At 38.8% G+C, this 14,757-nt stretch overlaps 1 protein-coding gene across 1 annotated transcript in view; it reads right to left on the bottom strand.

Annotated features, from left to right (window-relative positions):
- The window catches only part of LOC119868539 (melanoma-associated antigen 9-like), a 778,808-nt gene that overhangs the window by 746,202 nt on the left and 17,849 nt on the right, over positions 1–14,757 (bottom strand). The window lies entirely within an intron of this gene.

The following is a 14,757-nucleotide window of genomic DNA, read 5'->3' as shown; positions in this document are numbered from 1 at the left end:
AAAAATAATGAAAAAAACCTACATAGTAAAGCATGTGGGATGCAGCCAACACTGCACTCAGAAAAATTCATAATTTAAGCATTTCCAGTACTAAACACAATGCATGAAAAATGAGTTAAGTATTGAAACCTAGAAATTGAAAAAAGGATAAAAACACACCTTAGAAAAGATTCAGCAAAAGAGGAATTTTTAGATCATTTAAAAATCAGTAAGTAAAACTGAGTCTGTACCTCTCGTAATATCAAAATTATGGGGTGACTGGGTGACGGGCACTGAGGGGGGCAACTTAACAGGATGAGCACTGGGTGATATGCTATACGTTGACAAATTGAACTCCAATAAAAGAATAAATAAATAAATAATTTTTTAAAAAATTTTAAAATGTCTTAGGGAAACTGTAAGACAACAGGGGTGATTATGTTTATCATCTCAGGATGGTAAAGGCCTTTCTAAGCATAGCATAAAACGCTAGAAACTATAAAGGAACATATTGAAAAATCTTTTCTTACGAAGAAATAGCAATAATTAAAACAAAAGCAAAGAACACAGTTACTTGTTAGTTTTTCTGAGAAGCAGTCTCTGAGACTGAAATTAACACACAGGAGGTTGATTAGGGAGTGGTTTTAAGGTCCATGTCCATTGAGGGGAGTGAAGGGAGAAAGGCTGGGTGGACAAGAGATTGGCCTACAGTAGTAAGGGCCTCAGCTGAACACATGAGAAGTTCTGGGGTTGGGATGGGCCTTCCAAATTGTTGCAAATCAGGGCGATGGGGTTAGGTCTTGACATGTTTTCACTGACCAATTAGTTGTTGGATGTGAGCATAAAGCTGGAAGGACACGAACTCAAGTATGCTTGGAGAAGGACTCGCTTGAAGCCTGTCAGCCTCCAACAATCTCAGCGGCTGGAGAAACAAGAGCTTCTGTGTCAAAGTAGCAGGGATGTAGGAGGTGTTGGTAACACCTACTATAGTTCATTCCTCACCTTACTCAGGCTCATCTGCTTCATATAGATAAATTCTGCAGAAATTATCTCATGGTTATGTTGAGCTTCTTTCCTGCAGAAAACTTAGAATATCAGTGAAAGACACTATAGCACCTGCCACTGGAGCTGGTTTCAGGACCTTAACTGGTACTCATTATTTCTGTCCTAAACTACCCATTCTAGAGTTCCTTTTACTCTCAGCTAGTATCTCTGCTGACATAGGTATCTTATCTGGTGCAGTGACTGAAAACGTCACCCTTGAAGGGTCTGAGACACCATGCCCTTCTCAGGCCATGGCTGAAAAACCTATCATTTCCAAGGGATAGCTAAGTGGGTCACCTAGACACCAAATCTATTCTTGCCTAACCCCATTGTATAGCGATACCCTCATCCCCTCCTAATGATTAGAGTAAGTTTCCCCTGTCATAATGCTGACTTGTTTTCTTTTGGATGGTACCAAAAGTGACCGGGCGGTTTGTTTTCTTTTGGCTGTTGCGAAATGTAACCAGGTAGCAACCATAGATTAAAATTCAATGGGGCTTCTGTGTGTCTCCTGGTGAAGGTACTTGCAGTCTTAGAGTCAAGAGCTCCAAACCTGCAGAACACAGAATTGTGAGCATGGGAAGCACAAAATCACTGGGAATGATGACAAACAAAACAACTCCTACTCCCATTCCCAAACTTGTATATTCTTCCGTATATTGATTTAGGATGACACTGATTTAGGATATATAATGTTTTCTGGTAGGTGATGGCCCATCCTCTCATGGTATCATCTCCAAACTGGCACTTCAGTTGTGTCATCAACACATCATTTCATCACTCTGCTCAGTACCTTTTCAGTGGTGCAGTATATAACGGAATCCCAGGCCATGTGCTTAGTGTTGGACTCCTTTGGCCAGAAAGTGGATCTCTGGGTCCAATCCAGTATTTTAGATGAAATCCTGTCTCAGTAGATCAACAGCCTCTGCTCTTAAATGGTAGTGCTGGCTGAGGCCCTCCAGGAAGAAAGGCAAATTCATATTCAAAAATTGCGTTGATTACAGTCAAGATGAGTCATTGCCACATGCAGTTTTGAAGAGGTTTAATGGACTCAGCTTACCCCCAAGTCGATTTCTGGTTTCCTTCAAGAATGATGACGTATTAGAGATTCACCACTGGTCTCTGAGGTGGGCAAGGTCAATAGCTAAAACAGCCTTAGTGAGTAGGTGACCATGCTGTTGTGCCCACATACAACCTCAACCCTGCCATTGTGATAGGGTTGACAAATAGAGTAAATAAAAGTCCAGGACATCCAGTTAAATCTGAATTTTAGATAAGCACCAAATAAATTTTAGCATAAGTATACTTTATTTGAAGTCCTATTGTCCCTGGGCTGCTCCCAGCCCAAGACTGAGGAGAGTACGAGAGTATGGACACTTGTGTCAAATGCAGAGGGACTCCTCTAACAAGCAATCTATTCCAGAGCTTCTCATAAACTTGACTGGTACTTCTCAAACCTGCTTTACAGCTTGGTGGTCTTCCCCCTATTCTTCTTTACTTCTCCCTCTCCTTTCAGGTGTCAGACCACATTCCCACCTAAAGGTTTCTCCAGTCTGCTCCTGCTCTTTCTTCTTTTACCTTTCACAAACATTTCCCAAAATCAATCTCTTTCTCTTCTAATACCATCTTAGCATCTGTTTCCCAGATGACCTAAGCTCTCACAGTTGAAACCATGAATAATATGAGAAAGCACACAGTAAGATGGGGTTCTGAGATGGGATCACTCACCATCTGGCTGTCAAGGAGCAACTCACCCTGAGTGGTATATGAAGCACAAATAGCATGTGGCACAATGTGAGAGCCCAATCCCAATTCACTGGTGGTTACCTGGGAAAGCATGCTAGTGAAGGGAACCTGGATTGCTGATTCAGGCACCTAAGGGCTATAGCAGAAACAGTTTATACAAAGAGAGCAGAGTTGGCCAGTTATTGCTAAATTATATTGATGACGTACAGAGAGATCCTTATAACTGTGATTATACCCTTATTCATTTTTCAAAGGATCTTCCAGCCATTAACTCAGATGACTGCAGACTTCAGAGAGAGGGATACCAAGACATCTCAAGGACTATTGGACATAGGTCTGAATTCATTTTGATACCAGAATACCATCATTAGACTTCTCTGTCAGATCTGAGGACTTATGGAGACCAAGTAATAAAGTGAATCCTAGGTAGAGGTTCATAGTGGGATGACCAGATCTACAGACCCATTCAGTGGCAATATTCCCAGTTCTGTAATTATATAATTGAATTAGATATATCTGGAAGTTGAAGTAACCTCTAAATTAAGTCCATGATCTCTGTTATAAGAGCTATCATAGTGGGAAAGGCCAAGTGGAAACCTCTAAAAATGCCCTTTCCCAGCCAAGAGAGTAAAAAAATAACAATATAACAAACCAGATGACAGTAATTAGTGCCACCCTTAGAGATCTCAAGCAAGTCCCCTTTATGTCTCCACTTAATCTACCAGACTAGGCCCTGAAGAAACTGGATGGATCCTGAATAATATATATTACCACAGGTTTTGGTAAGTAATAGTTTGGATTGGAGCTGCTGTACCATACTGTTGCTAGAGTAGGTTAACAAAGTCCCAAGTACATCGTACACAGTAATTGATTTGGCAAACGTGTGCTTTTCCATTCCAATTAGAAAAGCGATTTAAAAACAATAGACAGAATACGAACATTTATTTGTAGTTTTCCTCAGGGCTTCGTTAATTCTCATATGCCCAGTCATAATATAGTCAGAAAAGATCAAGACTGTCAAGATATCACACAAAACATCACTCATATCCATTACTGACACCATCCAGTGACACCATCTACTGATTAGAGAGGATGAGTAAAATATGACGTGTTCCAGAGGGTAGGAGATAAACTCTGCAAAGATTCAGGAAGTTATCAATTCAGTGAAGTTTTTAGGAGTCTAGTAGTCAGAGGCATGTCAGGCTGCCACCTCCAAAGTAAAAGACAAATCGTGTCTTGAATCCTCCACTACAAAGAAGGAAGTAGTGCACATGGTAGGCCTCTCTGGGTTCTGGGAACAAAATATCCCACCCCCAAGATTATTGCTCTGGTCCATATATCAGGCAACATAGAAGTCTGAGAGCTTTGAGAGAGGCAGGGTGCAGGATATTAATCTGTAGCAGGTCATTATAATTCATTATAATATATATATTATAATTGACATATATATTATAATTGACATATATATATATTATAATGACTATGTTGTCTTATAGAAGAAAGAGCCCCATAGGAAAGGAATAGATAGGAAAAGTGTCTGATTCACTGAGAATAGAGAGAATGCAATGACTTCCGGGGCTGATCCTGACCCTGTAGCTGAGGACCCCAGGCTCCAAGAATAATGTAATTAAAGGATAAGACAACTTGATAGACAGAAATACATGCAATTTTATTAGCAAAAACATGTATCACCATGATTGGAACGCAGCAAAATCCTTTTCCTAAGCTGACTTTCAGAGCAAGAGGCTTTCACAGGAAACTTATGAGCTTTAAAATTAAAATAATTTTCCATATTCCCTACAACAGTCCTATGTCTCTCCCAGCATAATAGTCAGACATAAGCAAATGCCATAGGAAGGGGGTGCCTGGCCATTGGGGTGAATTGATATGGAGAAACGCTTATAAGAACTACTTTTACAACTTTTGCCCTCCTCTGATGTTCTGATAAGGGCCATGACTAAATCCTGTGTGCTTTATGCTAAATGACCCAAATCCTCAATGTTCATATGAAATAGATAGAATATATATTATTCCTCTTTTCACATATAGCCATTTTGTATCAATGGGATAAATAACTGTGCCCAGGATCTTGGAAAAAAGTTAAATTACCAGAGGCATCATAACTCAGCTAGCTGGGAAGGTCAGCTAAGGAACACCATAATGAAGACATCTAGCCATCTTTACCCATACTGACTTGAAGAGTTTGGCTATAGGATAGCATATTAGGAATTTTGAGTAGGACTAAATATTCCATTTTATTGGAATAATAGATCTCTATATGATTCATAATATTATATCTCAAAAGGATAAATGCCACTGTGTGTTCACGAGCTTAGGACAGACTCTCCTTTGTGTTGGCTGGAGAGCGAGAATGGAGCTAGAGCCATACCAGTGGTCACAAGTCCAAGTCTCAGGCCTTGGAGATAAGATAAGAAATGCAGAGGCTAGCAGAACATCTCAACATTATTATCTACTGGTTTATACCATTTATCTGATATGGGTTTGTTTTTCTAACAAGATCATAATTTTTGGCATTCAAGAGATATGGAGTGAGCTCCTACAGTGTACCAGAACCTGTGAATAAATGCCATGTAGAAAAATAAAGCAGAATGGGGAAACTAAGGAGTATCTGGGCAGGAGCATGCTTGATGTGGATGAAGTATAGCATGGAGACCAGGGTGGCTGGAATCAACTGAACTCTAAGGTGAGTAATTTGACAGGTAAGAGAGGCAGAAGAGAGCAAGATCATATAAAGTCATCTAGTTATTTGTAAGAAGTTTGGCTGTTGCTCTGAGTACAAGGGCTCTTGAACAGAGAAATGACCTCATCTGTCTTCATTTTTTTAAAGGATCTCCCAAGCTATGGTGTTAAAATTATTCCATCACTGGAAAATGGCATATATAATGATATCACTTAGGAGACTATTGCAACAGTGCAGGTGAAAGTTCATGGTGGTTGGGACCAGGATGAAGAGAGTGAGAAGTACATCAATAAGGGAAATTGTTAAGGTTGAACCAATAACATTTGTTGATGGTTTGGATAAGATTGTGCAGCTGAGACTTTTCTCTGCATAACTTAAACTATCAGTCTTTGCACAAAGGAGCACACTGAAGTTCCAAGTTAGAAAGGAAATCCATGGTGTCCTGTATCCTTTAATTGATACTCAGGACAGACTCTCCTTGAAAGTGCAAGATCCAAGAATGAAAATTTCAACTGTGATGCTTTCCTTCTCCTGAAGGGCATGTTCAGTCTAGCTTGACTTGCACACTCTTAGTTTGAGCTCAGTAACCATGTGGCATACCTAATTCTTTGATAAATGTAGTTTTACCTAGACTCCAGTGAAGCTGATAGGGAACTGAATTAGAGGCAGACAAGTAAAACCCTCAGACAGATAATTCCCACCAGAATAAGTAAAAATTCAATGGGAAATGCAGCGTTATGACGTTTTTAAGGTCAGGTATTCACATTTCAAGTAAAGTACTTGAGGGAAATCTCATAAAATGGACAAGACGGGTGATCCAAAGTGCATAGAGCCTCAGGTAGCGCTTCTCAAACTGTGGAGTCAGTTCTGCCAGGACTCAGGCCCAGTAAATTGTTTCTTTGCCATAAGAATGGGCTTTACAAAATTTCAGAAGCTCCTCTAAAAATGAAATGATTACCTTGCAATAGAGACCTAGCCTTGGTATGGATTTCAAACCAGTTCCATATTTTATGGATAAGAGCAGCCTGCAATGAGGTCACTTAGATATTTCCCATCTTTATCACCAAGTTTGACAAATAGTAAAGGAACTACTGACAACCAGCCACATGCTGGTCAAAATTCAAATCCAACCTGTCAAGAGAAATGTGATATTAATTCCATGTCAGGAAATATCACATCTTCATGATAAAAGTGATTATGCTGTATTTCTAGACCTTGACTAGATCTCATCCCAAGACACAGTAAGAGAAGAGGCAAACACTCTGGGTGGTAGCCAAACTAAGAGCAAACTTTTTATCAAAAGTCCATGGAAGAAAAACATTCATATATATGGACGAAAGTTATTGACCTGAGGACTTTGCAGAGTTTTGCTAATTTAAAAATAATGGAGAGAGATCATCTTCCTGCATGACAGTGTATGGGGGGTGGGTTCTGCTAACCTTCTCCCCAGTGAAATGGTGAAAACTATACAAACAACAACAACAAAGCAACAATCATTTAAAGCCCCTGGAAATGGTTCTAAGTAAAAGCAAATGAAGAAACATCTATTTGAGAATATCTAAAAATATTCCACAAGAAAGGTAAGAATCTATGGTATTTAAATGAAGACTGCTCCCCACTCTCTCCTTCCAGTTCAGTAGAAGAGACTCCCAATATAGGAAATAACAATAACAAAAAACTGAACCAGTAAAGACAATTAAAATGTAGTCAGAGGGTTCGAGCTTTAGAAATTATTAGTCACAGATTTAAAATAATCATGTGTAATATGCTAAAGGGAATGAAACAATAGATTGAGAATTATTTCAAGGAACTGGTACTAATGAAGATAATACAATGAAACTTCTAAAGTCAAAAATACACTGGGTGACAGGCACTAAGGAAGGCACTTGATGGGATGAGCACTGGGTGTTTTTTTAAAGATTTATTTATGATAGACAGAGAGAGAGAGAGAGAGAGAGAGAGAGAGGCAGAGACACAGGCAGAGGGAGAAGCAGGCTCCATGCTGGGAGCCCGACGCGGGACTCGATCCCAGGACTCCAGGATTGCGCCCTGAGCCAAAGGCAGGCGCGAAACCGCTGAGCCACCCAGGGATCCCCGAGCACTGGGTGTTATACTATATGTTGGCAAATTGAACTCCAATAAAAAATATATATAAAATAGATAAACAAATAATAAAAAAATAAAGTCAAAAATACAATTACTGATAGTAAAAACAAAAAGGTAAATATAACAACAGATTCCTCGCAGTAGGAGAAAATACTAATTAAGTGAGATATAGATCAGAAGAAAATATCTAGAGTGAAGTACAGATAAAAAGATGAAAAATACATAAGATGAGGTAAGAGACATAGGTAACACAGGGAGAAGGTATAACATAGTGTAAAAAGAATTCAGGAGGAGATGAAAGAGAGAATGGAGTAAATATAATCTCTAAAGAGATAATGGTAACAACTTTTCTGCAATGACAATGGACATTAATTCATGGATTCAAGAAGTCCTATGAACACAAGCAGGATACAAATAAATAAAGCTATTCTGGGCATATTATACTAAAACTGCTGTAGACCAAGCCAAGGATTGAAATAAGAAAACAAATTACCTTCAGATAATTTCCCATGGCCTCTGTGACAAATTACCACAAAACTGATTACTTAAAGCAAGAGAAATATATTCTTTCACAGTTCTGGAGAACATTAGCCTGAAATCACCAACAGTAGACCAAAATCTAGGCATCAGTACAATTGTGCTCCCTCCAGATGTTCTAGGGGAGAATCTGTTCCTTGCTTCTTCTAGCTTCTTGCGAGTGCCAGCATTCCTTGGTTTGTAGCTACATCATTCCAATCTCTGCCTCTATAGTCACATTGCCCTCTTCCATTCTGTCTATCAAATCTCTGTTTCTCTTTTATATAGACACTTATGATTACATTTAGGCCTCACCTGTATAATTCAGGATAACCTCTCATTTCAAGATCTTTAAATTGCCACAGAAAGTAGAATACAGCAGTTAGAGGGATTGGGACAAGGATACTATGTGAGGGAAAATTATTCAGTCTACCACACATCAGAAGAGCAATAATTAGACTGACAAATTCTCAACAGAAACTGGGGGCACAATATAATGGTATGTTGTCTGCCACACAGAAGAAACATAGTTTCCAATTTAGAATTCTATATCCAGAGAAAATATACTTCAAGAATGAAGGTAAGAGGCACCTGGGTGGCTCAGTCAGTTAAGCATCTGCCTTCATCTCAAGTCATGATCCCAGGGTCCTGGGATACAGCCTTACCTCAGGCTCCCTGTTCAGCAGGGAGTCTGCTTCTCCCTCTCTCTCTGCCTCTCCCGCCTCACTTGTACTCTCTCGAGTGCACTCTCTCTATCTTAAATAATTTAAAAAAAATTTTAAAGGGTAAAATAAGAATGTTTTCAGACAAACAAAAAACAACCAAATTTATCACAATCAGATCTCTCCTAATGGCAGAATATTAAATAGGTTTTTCCAACAGAAGAAAAATGATTCCAGTTGGAAGACCAAAGATACAAAGAGTAACAAAGAGCAAAAGAAATGATAAATACTTTATTGGTAAATTTAAATAAATATTGACTGCATACAACAATATAATTATTCATGCATACTCACATATGTGTATATATGTATATGTGTGCATAATAAAAGTGTATAGTTAAAAAAACAAAAACAAATATTTGGAAGTAGGATGAACTAAACAGAGTTAAAATATTCTAAGTCACTTGAATTATTAGGGAAAAGGATATAATTAGTAATTTACATAAATATTTGTTAAGTCAGACAAGTATAGAGGAATATTTTTGAATAACGACAAAAACAACAATGCAGGGATACATTGCTTCCAAGTTACTTGAGAGAAAAATCAGGGAAAAAAATCCTAACCAAACCAAAAAGAATGCAAGGGAAGAGGGGAAAATAACATAGAATGGGTGAGACAAAAAAATAGAACAAAAAGTAAGATGATTGATTTAAACTCATATATTTAAGTAATTACATTAACTGTGAAAGACTAAAATGCTATTTACAAGAGATACATATACGGATACAGGAAACCAGAAAGTCAAAGTATGAGAAATTATGATATAAAAACCACAAATCAAAAGGAAGTCAGCATAGCTATATTAATTTCAAAGTTGACTTCATAGTGAAAAGCATTACTAGAAATGAAGAGGGACAATTATTAATGCTAAATTTCAAGGCATCAAGAAGCTATAACTTCTCAAGTTTTGTATTTATCTAATAATATAAAGTATATCATATAAAATAAAAATTACTAAGACTAAAAATGGAGATAGACAAATTGACAATTACAGTACCAAATTTTTTCACATCTCTCTCCATTACTAAAAGATCAAGCAGAAAAAAAATTAGTAACACATAGAATACTTGACCAACACAAATAGTGAACTTGATATGATGGATATCTATAGAACACTGCATACAACGAATGCAGAATTCTCATTCTTTCCAAGTGATCATGGATCATATACAAAGTTGTCTATATGCTGGATCATATAGCAAACCTCATATTTCAAAAAATAGAAATCATATTAAGTTATGTTATCTGTTATGTATGCTGTCTCTCACATAGAGTAATATTTACAATAAAATTAAGCAAGAAAAAGTAACAGACAACTGGAAATTACCCATGGGTTTGGAGATTAAGAAACTTACTTCTAAATATCTCATAGGTCAAAGAATATAGCACAATGTAAATTAAATAATATTTCGAGTGGAAAAAAATGAAAATACTACATATAAACATCATCAAGATTAAATGCTTCTGTACAGTGAAGGAAATAATCAACACAACTAAAAGGCAACCTATGGAATGGGAGAAGATATTTGCAAATGACATATCAGATAAAGCGTTACTATCCAAAATACATAAAGAACTTATCAAAGTCAACACCCCAAAAATAATCCACTGAAGAAATGAGCAGAAGATGTGAGTAGACATTTTTCCAAAGAAGACATCCACATGGCTAACAAACACATGAAAAGATGCTCAAGTCTATGTCTTCCTCTGTGAGATTTCTGTTCATGTCTTTTGCCCATTTCATGATTGGATTGTTTGTTTCTTGGTGTTGAGTTTAATAAGTTCTTTATAGATCTTGGATACTAGCCCTTTATCTGATACGTCATTTGCAAATATCTTCTCCCACTCTGTAGGTTGTCTTTTAGTTTTGTTGACTACCAACACGCACATGAGAAAATGCTCTGCATCACTTGCCATCAGGGAAATACAAATCAAAACCACAATGAGATACCACTTCACACCAGTGAGAATGGGGAAAATTAATAAGGCAGGAAATCACAAATGTTGGAGAGGATGCGGAGAAAGGGGAACCCTCCTGCACTGTTGGTGGGAATGTGAAATGTTGCTGCCACTCTGGAAAACTGTGTGGAGCTTCCTCAAAGAGTTAAAAATATACCTGCCCTACGACCCAGCAATTGCACTGCTGGGGATTTACCCCAAAGATACAGATGCAATGAAACGCCGGGACACCTGCACCCTGATGTTTATAGCAGCAATGTCCACAATAGCCAAACTGTGGAAGGAGCCTCAGTGTCCATTGAAAGATGAATGGATAAAGAAGATGTGGTTTATGTATACAATGGAATATTACTCAGCCATTAGAAATGACAAACACCCAACATTTGCTTCAACGTGGATGGAACTGGAGGGTATTATGCTGAGTGAAATAAGTCAGTCGGTGAAGGACAAACATTATATGTTCTCATTCATTTGGGGAATATAAATAATAGTGAAAGGGAATAGAAGGGAAGGGAGAAGAAATGGGTAGGAAATATCAGAAAGGGAGACAGAACATAAAGACTCCTAACTCTGGGAAATGGACTAGGGGTGGTGGAAGGGGAGGAGGGCTGGGGTGTGGGGGTGAATGGGTGACGGGCACTGAGGGGGGCACTTGATGGGATGAGCACTGGGTGTTATTCTGTATGTTGGCAAATTGAACACCAATAAAAAATAAATTTATTATTAAAAAAAAACTTGCTCAACATCACTCAGCATCAGGGAATACAAATCAAAACCACAATGATATACCACCGTACACCTGTCAGAAGGGCTAAAAGTAACAACACAGCAAACAACATATGCTGGCAAGGATGCAGAGAAGGGGGAACCCTCTTACACTGTTGGTGGGAATGCAATGTTGGTGCAGCCACTCTGGAAAACAGTATGGGAGGGTTCCTCAAAAAGTTAAAAATAGTACTACCCTACAACCCAGCAATTACATTACCATGTATTTACCCAAAGGGTGCAAAAGTACTGATTTGAAGGGGTTTATACCCCCCAATGTTTATAGCAGCATTTTTTTTAATTTTTATTTATTTATGATAGTCACAGAGAGAGAGAGAGAGGCAGAGACACAGGCAGAGGGAGAAGCAGGCTCCATGCACCGGGAGCCTGACGTGGGATTCGATCCCGGGTCTCCAGGATCGCGCCCTGGGCCAAAGGCAGGCGCCAAACCGCTGCGCCACCCAGGGATCCCATATAGCAGCATTATTATCTACAATAGCCAATTATGGAGAGAGCCCAAATGTCCACAGTCTGAGGAATGGATAAAGAAGATGTGGTATACACAATGGAATATTACCCGGCCATCAGAAAGGATGAAATCTTGCCTTTTACAACAACATGAATAAAGCTAGAGTGTATTATGCTAAGCAAAATGAGTCAGCCAGAGAAAGACAAATACCATATGATTTCACTCACATGTGGAATTTAAGAAACAAAACAGATGAACAGAGGGGAAGGGGGAAAAGAGAGAGAGAGAAAGAGAGAGAGAGAGAGAGAGAAGGAAGCCATAAGAAGCCATTCTCTTTTAAATATAGAGAAGAAACTGAGGGTTGATGGAGGGAGGTGGGTGGGGGATGGGCTAGATGGGTGATGAGGATTAAAGAGGGCACTTGTGATGAGTACTGGCTGTTATATGTAAGTGATGCATCACTGAATTATACACCTGAGATCAATTATAATATATACATTAACTAGAATTTAAATTAAAACTTGAAATAAAAAAAAACTTTGGCTCATAAACTTATAATTTTAGATAAAATTGTCAAAATCCTGATGAATACAGCTTACCAAATTTACATTACAAGAAATTTATAAATCTCTTTTTTTATTTTCTATTTACATTGTTAAATTTATTTATTTATTTATTTATTCATTCATTCATTCATTCATTCATGAAAGACACAGAGAGAGGCAGAGACACAGGCAACGAGAGAAGCAGGCTCCATGCAGGGAGCCTGATGTGGGACTTAATCCTGGGTCTGCAGGATCACGCCCTGGGCCAAAGGCAGGCGCTGAACCGCTGAGCCACCCAGGCGTCCCGTCATTTTTAAATTTAAATTCAATTTCCATTAAAAAATTAAAAAAACAAAAAAATAAATTCAATTTCCAGCATGTAGTATAACACCCAGTGATCATCTCAAGTGCCCTCCTCAGTGCCTGTCACCCAGTTTCCCCATAGGAATTTGTAAATCTCAATAGTTATATAAATATTAAAGAAATTGAATCAGTAATTAAAATTTTTCTGAGAAAAAAATCCAAACTCAGATATCTTCATCAGCAAATTTTACTAAATATTTAAGGAATAAAAAACATCAATCTTAAACAAAATCTTCCAGGAAAAGAAAAAGAAAAAAGAGAGCACTCTCCTTATGCCTATCGTTAGCTCACTTGCTGCCATATGCTTTCCCTGGCCTTTGCATGTACTGCTCTGCATTGCAGGGAACCATATTTCTCAGCTTACCTTACTAACCATCTTTCATATAGGTTCAGTCAACAAGCGCCTGTGATGTGTAAGACTAGTGTGTAAAAGAAAGGGAGAAACCAAAAAAAAAAAAAAAAAAAAAAAAAAAGAAAGGGAGAAACCCGGATCCCCTTCCTCTTTGAACAGCCTATCAGACATTTACTCAAGTCCCTCTTGGGTCCCAGGCCAAACTAGACTGCCCCTAATGTGGTTATTTTTTTTAAATAATTATTTACTTATTTTAGAGAGGGGGTGGGGGTGGGTAAGAGCAGAGGAAGAAAGAGAAAGAATCTTTATGGTAATTCTACACTGAGCATGGAGCCCAACTCAGGGCTCAATCACATGACCCTGAGATCAAGACCTGAGCCAAAACCAAGAGTTGAATGCTTAACCGACTGTACCACCCAGGTGCCCCTCTACTGTGGTTCTTTTTTTTTTTTCTCTACTGTGGTTCTTAATGGATGACACCAACTTCTAGTTTTCTCAGGTTTTACCACTTTCTCCATTGTCTCTTCAGACCTGAAGATGGTAGATATTTTCCAGTCTTCATTGAGTTGCCTCACTCTGTTCACTCGCTATGTAACAGTTTTTTGGTGCTTAATTCTCCTTTCTGTTTTCCAGGCTGGGCTCTGCCTGATATAATTCTTGTATAAAGAGTGCCCCTAGAACCTTCTTGCCCTGTTGGTGGGAATGTGAACTGGTACAGCCACTCTGGAAAACTGTGTGGAGGTTCCTCAAAGAGTTAAAAAGAACTACCTTACCACCCAGCAATTGCACTACTGGGGATTTACCCCAAAAATACAGATGCAGTGAAAGACCGAGACACCTGCACCCCGATGTTTATAGCAGCAATGTCCACAATAGCTAAACTGTGGAAGGAGCCTCGGTGTCCATCGAAAGATGAATGGATAAAGAAGATGTGGTCTATGTATACAATGGAATATTACTCAGCCATTAGAAAGGACAAATATCCACCATTTGCTTTGATGTGGATGGAACTGGAGGGTATTATGCTGAGTGAAATAAGTCAATTGGAGAAGGACAAACATTATATGGTTTCATTCATTCGGGGAATATAAAAAATAGTGAAAGGGAATAAAGGGGAAAGGAGAGAAAATGAGTGGGAAATATCAGTGAGGGTGACAGACCGTGAGAGACTCCTAACTCTGGGAAACAAACAAGGGGTAGTGGAAGGGGAGGTGGGTGAGGGGTTGGGGTTACTGGGTGATGAGCACTGAGGAGGGCACTTGACGGGATGAGCACTGGGTGTTATGCTATATGTTGGCATATCGAACTCCAATAAAATGTATACCAAAAAATAAAATAGGGATCCCTGGGTGGCGCAGCGGTTTGGCGCCTGCCTTTGGCCCAGGGCGCGATCCTGGAGACCCGGGATCGAATCCCACGTCGGGCTCCCGGTGCATGGGGCCTGCTTCTCCCTCTGCCTGTGTCTCTGCCTCTCTCTCTCTCTGTGACT

The sequence above is a fragment of the Canis lupus genome, chromosome X (assembly GCF_011100685.1).
Source record: "Canis lupus familiaris isolate Mischka breed German Shepherd chromosome X, alternate assembly UU_Cfam_GSD_1.0, whole genome shotgun sequence".
NCBI classification, from domain to species: Eukaryota; Metazoa; Chordata; class Mammalia; order Carnivora; family Canidae; genus Canis; species Canis lupus.
The sequence above is the reverse complement of the archived record's forward strand: the minus strand, read 5'-3'. Positions and strand labels throughout refer to the sequence as shown.